Source organism: Schistocerca nitens, unplaced genomic scaffold (assembly GCF_023898315.1).
Source record: "Schistocerca nitens isolate TAMUIC-IGC-003100 unplaced genomic scaffold, iqSchNite1.1 HiC_scaffold_353, whole genome shotgun sequence".
Classification (NCBI taxonomy): Eukaryota; Metazoa; Arthropoda; class Insecta; order Orthoptera; family Acrididae; genus Schistocerca; species Schistocerca nitens.
The window spans coordinates 317,067-331,105 of record NW_026045887.1 but is presented as its reverse complement, the minus strand read 5'-3'; positions in this window follow the sequence as shown (position 1 = coordinate 331,105).

The following is a 14,039-nucleotide window of genomic DNA, read 5'->3' as shown; positions in this document are numbered from 1 at the left end:
AAATTATTTCCCTTCAGCCTGGAAGGTTGCAAAAATTATTTCGATTCCCAAACCCAACAAAAATCATTTATTCCCACAAAACCACAGACCCATCTCCCTCCTCAACCATTTCTCCAAACTCCTTGAGACCCTAATACAAATCCCACTACAGCAGTTCCTTGAAATCAACAACGTCCTTACCCCGGAACAGTTTGGTTTTCGTGCTGGTCATAGCACCACACAGCAGGCCATTCGCCTGGTGGAGCACGTATGTTCGGAAAGACAACAAGGGAATAGCACTGGTGCCATCTTCCTAGATATCGAAAAAGCGTTCGACAGGGTGTGGCATGGCGGCCTGCTTTATAAGATGTCCCAACTCAACTGCCCGCTGCACATACTCAAAATGATTAGGTCCTTCCTGACAAACAGGAAATTTTATTCCTCCTTGGATGGCGCCAACAGTCCCATCAGAGACATAGAAGCAGGAGTACCACAAGGGTCTGTGTTAGGTCCCCTCCTATACCTTCTCTATACAAATGATGTGCCCCGAGAGCCGGGGGGCCAAATAGCCCTTTATGCCGACGACACGGCACTATATCATAGCGGAAGTAACATCAACTACATCGTATGCAGGCTACAACGCCACATGAATCGTGTTATCAGATGGTGTAATCTGTGGAAGACAAAAATAAATGCTGCAAAGTGCCAGGCAATCCTATTTACCAACAAAACAAAACCACCAATACGAAGCATCATAGTTGGAAATCAACAGCTGCCATGGAAAAATACGATTACGTATCTTGGCCTACAGATTGATAAAAGGCTAACCTTTAGTCACCACATCACAGAAGCGTGCAACAAAGGCCAGGCAAGACTTATCCAACTATATCCGCTACTCAAAGGTAGAGGACTCTCAACTGCAGCGAAACTGAAAGTCTGGAAGGTGATAATACTGCCAGCTGTGCTCTATGGTTCAGAGGTATGGAGCATGGCGGCAGATACAAACCTATCCAAGATAGAAAGACTGCAGAACAAAGTTCTGAGAATAATCGCGGATGTTCCGTGGTACAGCAGCAATGAGGAGATCAGAGTCATGCTTGGTCATCCTACCATCTATCATACCATCAAGCAAAAATCCATCGAATTCTATACATCATGTCATCTTTCACAGTTCCATCTTATAAATTCCCTCGGCGGGGAAGATCAACCCCGTCAAAAAGCACCCATCACTACGACCCATCGTCAGTTCTAAATAGTAAATTCTGCGTGATGCTTAGTATCTCACAGCAAAAACAATCAACATCCAGACAAAACAGCCGCCCTTCCTTCCACCTAACATACATCGGGAAATAAGCAACGGTCCCATACACTAAAACTAAAACAAACACTAAGATTTTCGAAAATCAGGGTAACTAAACCAGAAGACAGAGTGCCAACGGGCGCTGATTCTTCTTACAAAACCAAAGGGTAGGAAACCCAGAGAATTCGACTGCTCGGCGGGTGCCACTGTGTGGGGAGACGCTGACTAGAGCGGAGCGCTTGCTGCTTGTTGTTGTACGTTCGAGATGCCGCCCAAGACTAGCGGGAAGGCCGCCAAGAAGGCCGGCAAGGCGCAGAAGAACATTTCGAAGGGCGACAAGAAGAAGAAGCGCAAGAGGAAGGAGAGCTATGCCATCTACATCTACAAGGTGCTGAAGCAGGTGCACCCCGACACGGGCATCTCGTCGAAGGCGATGAGCATCATGAACAGCTTCGTGAACGACATTTTCGAGCGCATTGCGGCCGAGGCGTCTCGCCTGGCGCACTACAACAAGCGCTCGACCATCACGTCCCGCGAGATCCAGACGGCTGTGCGGCTCTTGCTGCCTGGCGAGCTGGCCAAGCACGCCGTGAGCGAGGGCACGAAGGCGGTGACCAAGTACACGAGCTCCAAGTAAGGAGGGGAGGTTGTTACTTCGGCTCTTGGAAGGAAGGAAGCTCCCTCCGTTGCGAGAGCGGCAAAACGGCCCTTTTCAGGGCCACCAAATTGCCTTTGCGGGAAGAGCGGAATTGTTTGTGTGTGTGTGTGTGTGTGTGTGTGTGTGAGAGGGGGGCGGCATAGCTACCCGGTTTGGTTGTGGTTGCGAGGCAGCTGGTGGTGTGGTCTCGAATGTGGTTGTGGTTACTGGGGTACGGCCGCGAGGGTTTGGTTGCCGCCGGTGTGACGTGGAATGCGTGCACGAGTCCTGGCGTGGTTGTTTGTCGACACATAGATAGATAGATAGATAGATAGATAGATAGATAGATAGGAGGTGTTGGTGCTGTCTGTGGCGCTGATTCATTTCTTTGTCTCCGTCTGCCCGGTTAGTCACGTGACTGCAATTGAAAGTCCTCGCGATTGATTGATTGTTGGCTGTCACCGTTACGGCCGTCTGCGGGTGTCTGTTGTCACATCATACATGATGGCGAGGGTGAAATGTTGTGTTGCCGTCGACTATTCCCTTTGCTGTACGGCGCGTTGGTGTGTTGGTTGACGTTTTAAATGGACGTGTCGTACTATCATGCATATCCATTACGATGTCGCCAAGAAATGTACGGGCGGGTGGGGTAGGCGACACGCACGGTTGCCCTTGATTTGTGATGATAGCCGTTTCTTGCAGTTTGACTGATGATTGATTGGACTGTTGTGCGCACGCACGTCATTCAAGGTGCACGTGTGTTCGGTTGAGTACAGTAAGCGTGAGGCTATGGGCGTACACGCGTTTCGTTGGTCTGTGTCCCCCGGTGTGAAATGGCAGGTGTGTCGGTGATGTGATCCGATCCGGCGGCTCTGAGTAACTGTCAATATCGGCGCGATACACCGGCGTCATGGCAACGTGTCGGTGTGAACACCAGTCGCACTGTGGCACCGTCGGCGCCGCGAACGGTGACGAAAGGCTGACCTTTGATCGGTCGAGTGTCGTGTCTGGGCAGAACGTGTGGAATGAGCAAAACTGTTGGGGACGGAAACAATGGTGGAGGAGGGGAACGGAAAGTAATAAAACAAACAAACAAAATGGAGAAGCAATCACCGGAAAACGAAGCAGGGAAAAACGGAGAGGCGCTGTCTATAGCAGCGGAACGTTCCCGTGCATTGCAGCCGCACTGAGAGGCGTTTACGGCGCGGCTGCAAGTGTCGGCCGTGGCGACGGCTGAATTGCATTGCCTTCCCGGATGAAAAAAAAAGCGTTCGCCGACATGGCTCGGAGGAGGAATCTATGAGAATGCCTTGCCCTTGCCTGCCGTTTCGTGTGCCCTCCTGTTGTGTACGCTGTTGTTGTCCGGTGTAGCGAAGGGTGTGTATGTAGGGGTGGGTGGGTGTGTGTGTGTGTGTTTAGAAGGTCGATAGCTGCCGTCACGGCAGTCAAAGGTGTCGCGAAAAAGTGTGTTAGCCGTGGTTGGTTGGTTGGTTTGTGTGTTTTAAAGAGAAGGGACGAGAGAGAGAGAGAGAGTGAAAGTAGGTGGAGAGAGAGTGCGTTGCGTGTTGCCTAACTGCGTCCGCGAATATGGCAGTAGTTGGTGGTGGGCGTGCCCTTGCATGTGGCCCGGAAGGCGTGTCCGTTTCGCGGTAGTGGCACCGCTGCTGGCATATTCGGGAGATGGGAGGGGGCGCGAAAGGAGAAAGGAGACGCGGAGGCTTTAAAGACGGGGAGGGCGCGTGTGGGTGGCTCGCGCTGCGCTCGGCGGTTGTGTTTGTGCAACAAATGTGTTGCCGGGAGGGGACCGTTGTTGTGGTGCGGTTGTAGCCGCAGACGCGGCCGGCAGTGAACGTGAGACGACGGGTGCGGGCCGGGGCGGCGCATGTCGCCGGTGCCATGCCTTTTAAGAGCCGCGCGGTCGGGGGTGTGCGCACCGTGTGTCGTGTTGCGAGACGGCAGCATTTGTGCTGCGTGGCGTGGCGTGGCGTGGCGTGGCGTGGCGTGGCGTGGCGTGGCGTGGCGTGGGGGCGAGGAGAGCGAGCCGCGCGGTGTGCTTGGGCGCCGGAGAATGGCACACTGCGCCTGCCCGTTGAGGAGGCCGATGGCCGTGGTGTGGTGGAAATGGAGCGCGTCGGACGTGCACCAATGGGAAAGAGAAACAAAGCGGCGACAACGAACGAAAGGGGGAGGGAGGCCATTGTGTCACATGCGGCGGTGGGAGGAAAAAGAAAAAACAAAAACAAAACAAAAAAAAAAAACAAGAAACAAAGACGTAAGAAAGAGGAGAAACAACAAGGACAATGAGTCGTGCGTTCGCGAGGGGGGTGCGCGTGTCACTCCGGTACGCGCAGTGCGGGAATAGAGGCAGCGTCGGCACGGAGAAGCAAGCAAGCAAGCAAGCAAGGAAGGAAGGAAGGAAGGAAGGACGCACGCGCGCTGCGGCGTTTGGCGCGGTTTGCGGCTGGCGCCTTTGGTGGCAACGGCCAGGACAAGCAGCGGTGTATGGTGGTGTGCGGGGCGGACAGGGGCGGCGGCGGTGGTGGCCTGGGAGGAGGCGAGGCGAGGCGGCGCCGACGGTGGCGTGTGGTACGGCGAAAACGGGACGGACGGCGGATGTTGGAGAGGCGCCGCGCACGCAGACACATGGAAGGAAGGAACGAACGAACGCAAGGGAACAAATGGAGGGGGCGAATGTGGAGATGCGGGCAGGCGGTGGTGTTTGTGGGCATGTGGTGGGGAGAAGGGCGGGGGCGGGAGGACAGAGGCGAGGCGACTGCTTGCGTGCTCGCCCGCTCGCTCGCGTGTCTTTTGTTTTTGTGTTTGTGTTTCCATCGTTTGGTCGCCTTGGAGCCTGTCGGTCCCGTCCGTGTGTGGCCACGCTTCGGGCGCGTGTATGTTTGTACGTTTCGTTTGTTCGTCTTCTGCAGCAGAGGCGGTGCGCGGCAGTGGGAACGCCTGCCTGGCGGCTGGGACGGCCAGCAAATGCGGTTGGATGGGCGGCCACAGCACCGCACCTGTGCCCAAGGAGGCGACGCTGGCGGCGGGGCCCCCTCGGATGCGGCCGGCTGGGGCTGTGTGCGCTGCCGCCGCCGCCGCCGCTGCTGCTGGTGCAGCAGCAACGACGACGAACAACGAGTAAGCAAGAAGAGGACGAAGCGGATGGCTGGTGGGTGAGTGCATTTAGGCGGTCGACAAGGCAGTGCGTGATGTGGCGTTGTGACGGGGGTTTGCTCACGTGGCCTCGTTGTGTCGATGCGCAGGAAGGTGAGATGCGGGCAGACGCAGACGCGTACAGAGAGACGAGCCCGGTCTGCAGCAGGATGTGGGGCGCGGCGCGCCGAGTGCAGAGCAGCGCGCGCCGCCTGGGCCGGGCTGGGCCCGCCCGGCGGCGGGCCGCGCTGTTGTCGCGGACGTGAGCGCCCCCTGGCGGGTGGTCGGAGGCGGCGCGGTGGACGTGTGTCCGGTTGGCCAGTGCACATTGCGAGTGGCTGGCTGGCGGTCGGCGGCGAGACGGGAGAGGAGGTATGTGTCGCGGGCGCCTTTGCTGCGCTGCGTCGTTGCGTGCCTGGGCGTGCGCCTGTCGACTGTGTGTGACTGTGTTGGGCGTTGTGCCACGTACGTGTGTGCTCGGCCGAAGGCGTCGGAAGAAAAAGAGAGAGAGAGACGGGCGGGGAAAGTGGGTCGGTGTGCGTGCGTCGCCCGTGATGCGATGATGTCGCGTCATGTCTTGTCTTTGCGAAACGGCTGCCGAGAGGTGTGTGGTGGCGAGCGGGAATGTGCGTTTGGTGGTTGCCGGCCGGCCGGCTGTTGTTGGTGGTTCCTCCTGTGGTTGTTTGTGCTGCTTTGATGGCAACGTGGAAGGACGCCGGTTTCCGTGCCTTGCGTGTGGTTGTGTCGACGGTGACTGGTTGGGGGTGTGCGCCGATGCACGTGCCATCATGTTGTCATGTTTGGGTCGTGAGTGTGTTTTTTGGCTGTGTTGTTGTGTACGGGAAGGGGGGGAGAGGCGGCGGCGGCGGGTGATAGTGCGTGCAGTAGTGCCGTTGCGACGGGCGTCGGGTGGAGCCGTGCGTAGTGGCGGTGGCGGAAAGGTGTAGGTTGCGGGAAGCGAGCCCGTCGCGTGTCGTTGTCGTCGTCGTCGTCGTCGTCGTCGACGGGGTCGCGTGCGCTGTGAATCGAGAGTGGCGGGAAAGGAGCAGCGTGCCGCTGTGTCGTGGTCGTTAGCAGAGGCCTGTGCTTGTCCGTTTGTTTTCTGTCGGACGCTTGGTGCGAGTTGTTTGTTTTGTTGCCGCCGCCGCGGTTGTTTTTGTTTGTCGGCTGTGCTGTGTCGGTGGGTCGGCGAGCTGTTTTGCGGTGCGTGAATGTGTTGGTGCAAAAGTGGCGGCGGCGTCATGGCTGCGACCGCGACGAGCCGCGGGCGCGCCATTGATGATGTTGAACACAGAGCGGCTGTGTGCAATGGGAGGCCTTGTGTACGGGTAGCGGTGTTGTCGTACGTGCATCCGGCCCGGTGCGGAAAGCGCCGTTGCGGTTGCGGGGTTGCCTCTGGTCGCGACGTGTGGTGCTCGGCTTTGTGGGTTTTGTGGTGCCCGTTTGGCCGGTGGGTGGTGTTTTTTGTGTGTTTTTGTTTTTGTTTTTTTTTTGTTGTGTGTGTGTGTGTGTGTGTGTGTGTGTGGTCGGTCTCTTTGGCGCTCGGTATATATCTGCCTCCTGCTCGGTCTTGCGGCGGTTTTGTCGACGTCGTCTGTAGTTTTTTTGCGGCTTGCCGACGACCGACCGACCGACCGACCGACCGACCGACCGACCGAACTACGACCTACCTGTGACAGCTACGTGTGGCGCCCGAAGGTGAACGTAACGTGACCTCGGCGCCCTTAGCCTAACCTAAGATGTCCGGCCGTAAGGTAGGTGCGGCCACCTGACGCCTCACGTCCGAACGCTTAACCTAACTTTGACGCCTAACCTAACTTTAACCCTTAACCTAACCCACGTCCAACCAACGTAACCTAACCTAACCCAAGCGACGCCAACCCTAACCTAAGGTGTTGTACAGTGCGAATGTCGAAGGCATGTTATAGTCGTAGGTGGAGAGCACTGCACGCAACAAGCGGCTACACGGGTAGCAGGGGTTGTGTGGCGTGGGCTGGGCGGTTTGTGTTAGGTTAGATGGCCTTGGGCAAGTACAGAAAGGGGGCAACAGCAGCCTCAACGGGTGCGGGGACCAAGCAGCAATCGGTATTGTTTGTCAACTGTCGAAGCTGCGTTGGTACAGTACCGGAACCGCAAGCGCTGACAGAGAAAGCACCGAAGCTCTGCAATCGTTATAAGGTACAGAAAGCTGGCTGACGCCAGGGATAAATTCTGCCGAAATTGTCACAAAGGTACGGACGGTGTTTTAGAAAGGCTCGATTGCATGCAACCGGTGGTGGTGTGTTCGTCGCTGTTTAGTAGTGGTTTTGATCCTGTAGTGAAGTAGAAGTGGGTGGTTCCTGTGAAATATTGTGGGTGGAGGTTACACTCAACAACCGAGCTAGGTTTAATAATAATTGGCTCCTTTGACCGACCTCCCGACGCAGCAGCATTAGTGGCAGAACAACGGAGAGACGGATTTGGAAACACATTTCACATACATTTTCCTCAGCATGTTAGGGTCTTAGGTGGAGATTTCAATGTACCCGATATAGACTGGGACACTCAGATGATGTTCAGGACGGGTGGTTGGGGGACAGAGAGCATCGAGTGACATTATACTGAGTGCACTGTCCGAAAAGTACCTCGAGCAAAATGAACAGAGAACCGACTCGTGGAGATGACATCGTGGACCTACTGATGACAAACAGACCCGAACGTGTTTCGACTCTGTATGTGCAGAACAGGGACGCAGTGATCATAAGGCCGTTGCAGGGAGGACGGTGTATCTGTTTGGCTAGCAAGAGTAATAGAAGGCAGATTTCCAGACGACCTGACAGATGAAAACGCAAATGCCTGTTCCGACACTGACAATGTTGAGTGTTCATGGAGAAAGTGCAAGGCAATGGTAAAAATGCGTTTTTAGACAGGTACGTGCCGAGTGTAGAACTGTGAGGGATGGGAAAAAAAACCCACCGTGGTATACTACTACAACAACAACAACGTTAGGAAACTATTGCGAAAGCAAAGAGAGCTTCACCCAAAGTTTAAAACGCAGCCAAAATCCTCCGAGACAAACGGGAAGCTAAACGATGTCAAAGTGAGCGTAAGGAGGGCTATGCGTGAAGCGTTCAGTGAATTCGAAAGTAGAACAAACCCTATGTACCGACCGACGTTGACAGAAAATGCTAGGACGTTGCGGTCTTGCGTTGAATCGGTAAGTGGCTCGAAACAGCATATCCAGACACTCCGGCATGGCGATGGCATTGAAACAGAGGATGACACGCGTAAAGCTGTGGTGAAATACCTAAGCACCTGTTTCCAAAGCTGTTTCACAGAGGACGGACCGCACTCTGCAGTTCCGTCTTCTAAATGCTCGCACGAACGAGAAACTGGCTGACATCGAAGTAAGTGTCCAAGGAGGAATGGGAAAGTCCGCCGGACCCGACGGGATTACCAATTCGCGATTCCTACACAGGGTACGCGAAACAACCTGCCCCCCTCCTAACAGCCGTGTACCGCAAGTCTCTGGAGAGGAAGGGAGGGTTCCAAATGATTGGAAAAGAGCACAGGTAGTCCCAGTCGTCGAGCAGATGCGCAAAACCATAGACCCATATCTCTGACGTCGATGTGTTGTAGAACATGTTGTTTGCTCGAGTATCATGTCGTTTGTGGAAACTCCAGAGTCTACTATGTAGGAATCAACATGGATTCCGGAAACAGCGATCGTGTGTGAGACCCGGCTCGCTTTATTTGCCCATGAGACCCAGAAAGCTCCCAGGTGGATGCCATTGTCCTTGACGTCCGGAAGGCGTTCGAGACAGCTCCGCACCGTCGCCTGATCAACGACGTAAGAGTCTACAGAATATCAGACCAACTGTGTGGCTGGATTGAAGAGATGTCAGCAGACGGAACACAGCATGTTGTTATCGATGGAGAGACAGACGTCTACAGACGTTAAAGTAACCCCTGGCGTGCCACGGGGGAGTGTTATGGGACCATTGCTTTTTCACAATTCACATCATATAAATGACCTAGTAGATAGTGGCGGACGTTCCATGCGTCGTTTCGCGGATGATGCTGTATGTAGTATACAGAGAGGTTGCAGGACGATCGGCAGCGGATAGGCACCCGGTGCAGGGGGAGTGGCAACTGTCCCCTTAACATAGACAAATGTAATGTATTGCGAATATACAGAAAGAAGGATCCTTTACTGTGTGATTGATTATATGATAGCGGGACAAACACTGGTAGCTGTGACGTCTGTAAAATATGTATCTGGGAGTAGGCGTGCGGAATGATTTGGAAGTGGAATGATGATCAGATAAAAGTAAATTGTTGGTAAGGCGGGTACCAGGTTGAGATGCATTGGGAGAATGCTTAGCAAAAACAAAAAAATGTAGTCCATCAACAAAGGAGGTGGCTTACAGAAACACGCGTTCGACCGACCCATACGTGAGTGTTGCCCACCAGTGTGGGACCCGTAGCAGGTCGGGTTGACGGAGGAAGATAGAGAAAGATCCAACGTTTTCGTCACAGGGGTATGTGGTAACCGTGATAGCGTTACGGAGATGGCTAAGTGGCAGACTCTGCAAGGGAGGCGCCCTGCATCGCGGTGTAGCTTGCTCGCCAGGTTTTTCTCGAGAGGGTGCGTTTCCGGATGAGGTATCGAACATATTGCTTCCCCGTACGTATATACCTCCCGAGGAGATCCCGAATGTAACAGTAGAGAGATTCGAGCGCGCACGGAGGCTTTCAGACAGTCGTTCTTCCCGCGTAACATACGCGACTGGAACGGCAAAGGGTGGTAATGACAGTGGCACGTAAAGTGCCCTCCGCCACACACCGTTGGGTGGCTTGCGGCGTACAAATGTAGGAGGTCGGCTGTCGTGTGTGCTTGAAGGCAGATGCGGTGTGTCTGTCGTTGCGGACGGCGGTCAGCCCCCCTCGCGTAAGCGGCGAGGGGCGGCGGCGCTCGGTTGGCCGGTGCCGATGTTGCGCAGGCGGCGCCCGTTTTCTTTGCGGCGGGCAATTTTGTGAGAAACGGGCGCGAATGTTGGCGGGCGAGGTGGCCCGACGGCTGCGGGCCGATCGGGAAACGGTGGGAGGGCGATGGGGCGGCGGAGGTGCGTTTGCACGGCCGGCATCGCCGCACGCCTCCGCTTGTGTGGCTGTGGCGGCGGCCGCGCTGGCCGGGCTGGCGCGGCGACGGTGTGGCAGTTTTGCCGAAGGTTTGGCCATTGTGGCGGGTCGTCGGCTGGGGCTGTGGGGGCGGCATGTGGGCGGGGGCGGCGATTCTCGGCGGGCCGAGCCAGGCTGTAGCGCGCGGTAGCTGCAGTTTGGCCGTGGTTTGCGGCGCTGCCGTGGCGACTGGTTGGCGACTGTGGTGTGGCCGTGTGTAGCCCCATCCTCGGTGGTTTGAACGGCGCGGGTGGTTGCGGCGCAGGTTTGGGGCTGGTCCGCACAGGCTGTCGGACGTTGGGCGGTAGCAAGCGCGGGAGGCGCGGCGCGGCGGCGCGCAGAGTGGCGGCCGCTCTCTCGGCCGTCCGCGCCCGCCCGCGACACTGGCTGGGCCTGGCGGCGCGGCGGCTATTCTCTGCCGCCGTGCTTGCCGCCTGCCGCTCTCGCTCTCGCTCTCGTGTGCGTACGCGCGTCGTCCGTCGAAATAATGGCAGATCAGGCGGCTACGAACGAGACTGCTGCGGCACCCGCCGCCACCGGCACGACGAAGAAGGCCAAGTCTGCGGCGTCTGCGAAGAAGCCGCGCGCCAAGCCTGCGCACCCGCGCACCTCTGAGATGGTGACGGCCGCCATCAAGAGTCTGAAGGAGCGCGGCGGCTCGTCGCTGCAGGCGATCAAGAAGTACATTGCCGCGCACTACAAGCTGGACGCGGAGAAGCTGGCGCCCTTTATCAAGAAGTACCTCAAGTCGGCCGTCGTGGCTGGCGAGCTGGTGCAGACGAAGGGGAAGGGCGCGTCCGGCTCTTTCAAGCTTGCCGGCGCCGGCGGCGGGGCGGCCGAGGGCGGCAAGGCCCGTGCCGGCGGTGCGAAGAAGAAGCGCGCCGCTCCGGCCAGCAAGGAGAAGAAGGGCGCCCGTGCGGCCGGCGCAAAGAAGGCTGGTGGCGTGAAGGCGGCGACCGGTCGGAAGGCGGGCGCCGCCAAGAAGGCGTCTGCGGCGTCGGCGGCTCCCGCGGGTGCGAAGAAGGCGGCTGCGGCCAAGCCGGCCAAGGCCAAGTCGCCGTCGAAGGCGAAGAAGGCCGCCAAGGTTCCGACGAAGAAGCCGAAGGCGCCGCGCCCGAAGAAGGCGACGACGCCGTCTAAGGCGAAGGCGTCGCCCAAGAAGAAGAAGTGAAGTGAAGTAAAGTAAAGAAAGGAAAGGGGAAGGGCTGGCGCTTGACCCCGTCGTCCCCCACCCCCCTCCCCCGCGTCGTCTAGTGGCGCGCGATGGCACGGCTGCGCGCGGCCCAAAACGGCCCTTCTCAGGGCCATCAGAGGACGTCGGGAAGGCGTTGATTGTCGTGCCTGGCGCGTTGTGTTGTGTTGTTTGGGTGGCCGTGCGTGCATGCGCCGGTGTGTGTGTGTGTGTGTGTGTGTGTGTGGTTGGTTGATGTTTGTGTGGCGTTTCTGTATGACCCTTGTGGGTACTGTTTGCGTGCCGTGGTGGATGGATTGTGGGGCCGGTGGCGGTAGGCGGCGGCGCGCGGTAGCGGAGCGGTTGTGGCCGTTTTTTTGTTTTGTGTTTTGTATTTTGTGCGGCGGCCGACGGTTGGTTTCTCATGTTTCTGGAGACTCTGCTTGCTTTGCGGATGGCGCGTCTTGTTTTTGTGTGTGTGTGTCCTCTGTCTCTGAAAGGGAGACGTTGAGACGTGGAAGTGGCCGGCGGGAATTGGGAAGGCGCGGTGGCGCCTCGGAGACGGCGGCGGCCAGCCACCCGTGGGTGACGTCGTCCGGCTGTTTGTTTGTGTGTGTGTGTGTGTGTGTGTGTACTGAAGGGGGTGGGGTGTTGATGACGTCGAATGTGATTGTTGGCGAGAGCGGCTGTGGACGGGAGGGTGGGAATTGTGGTGGTTGTTTTAACGGGGCTAGAGAGAGAGGCTGGGCGGCAAGACCGACAAAAGTTTTGCTCGCGACGGAGAGATGTTAGTGGCCCTGAAAAGGGCCGTTTTTGTGTTGCGCGCGTGCGGTGCCGTGCCGCGGCTAAGCGGTTTAGGCGCGCTCGCCGCGGATGCGGCGCGCGAGCTGGATGTCCTTGGGCATGATGGTGACGCGCTTGGCGTGGATTGCGCACAGGTTGGTGTCTTCGAAGAGGCCGACGAGGTAGGCCTCGCTGGCCTCCTGCAGGGCCATGACTGCGGAGCTCTGGAAGCGCAGGTCGGTCTTGAAGTCCTGGGCGATCTCGCGCACTAGGCGCTGGAACGGCAGCTTGCGGATGAGCAGCTCTGTGCTCTTCTGGTAGCGCCTGATTTCTCGCAGGGCGACGGTGCCCGGCCTGTAGCGGTGGGGCTTCTTGACGCCGCCGGTGGCGGGCGCGCTCTTCCTCGCCGCCTTGGTGGCGAGCTGTTTGCGCGGCGCCTTTCCGCCGGTGGACTTGCGGGCCGTTTGCTTTGTGCGGGCCATAGCGGTTAGCGGTGCGTGCGGTAGCGAAGCGTCCGGTGCTGCCTTGACAACGGGCCCGCGCGGGCCCGCGCTGCGCTTATATGCCCTCGGTGCGCGTGGTGGGGGGAGGGCGGGCCAGAGTCTATATAGGGGGGCGGCGCGCGCTCACGGCGCACCGTAGCCGACTCGCTAGCGCCGGGTGAGGAGCTGCCGCTTGTGCTTTTTTTGCTTGAGGAGGAGGAAGAATGACAGGCCGCGGCAAGGGAGGAAAGGGGCTGGGGAAGGGTGGCGCCAAGCGGCACCGCAAGGTGTTGCGCGACAACATCCAGGGCATCACGAAGCCCGCCATCCGCCGCCTGGCTCGCAGGGGCGGCGTGAAGCGCATCTCTGGTCTGATCTACGAGGAGACCCGCGGAGTGCTGAAGGTGTTCCTGGAGAACGTGATCCGCGACGCGGTGACGTACACTGAGCACGCCAAGCGCAAGACTGTGACGGCCATGGACGTGGTGTACGCCCTGAAGAGGCAGGGGCGCACCCTGTACGGTTTCGGCGGTTAGGCAGGCAGCCGGTGTGCTGTGCTGTGGCCTTCCCGCGGCCGTGCCGTTGCCCGTGCTTGGTGGGAGAGACGAAAAACGGCCCTTTTCAGGGCCACCACACTGTTCGGAAATTGAAAAGTGCGAAAGGGTCTGTGTTGCCTGCCTGCCTCTGTGTTTGTTGTTGTTGTGCGCCTCTGTTGCTTTGCGTGCGTGCGTTCCGTTTGGAGATTCGACGTGACGTGTGTGTGTGATGGATGCGGGAGGGCGCGGCTGAGTCCGGTGTGTGCGTGGTTTGTTTGTGGCGCGGGCCGGGACCATCGATCGGATCAGCTGTTTGGTTTGGTTTGTGCTGTGCCTGTGTGTTTGGAGAGCGCGCGCGGCGGCCCCGCGTGTCGTCCGTCGTCGGGCCGTTACGCGCTGTGTGTGTGTCGCGCGCGCTCTTTTAATTATGAACATATTAACAATGATCACATCACATTATTGGTGTATTGATGTCGTTGTCGTTGTTTGGAACGCGACTGTGCGTGCGTGGAGGGGTGCAGAAAAAATGTGTGTGTGTGTTCGGCCACACGGGCTGTGGACAAGATGGCGGACGTGCGCCGGCGCCGGCTGCGAATGAATGACTGTGGACGTTGTTGTAAAGTGCGGCGAGGACGACGGAAACTTTGCTTTGGACGTAGGTTTGTGTGGTGGCCCTGAAAAGGGCCGATTGTTGTGAGGCGAGCCGGCAAGGCAAAGGCGCGTTTGCGTTTGCGTGCAGGGAGCACGCAAGCGCAGCGCCGCGGTCCCTGTTTAGGCCTTCTTCTCGGTCTTCTTTGGCAGCAGGACGGCCTGGATGTTGGGCAGGACACCACCCTGTGCG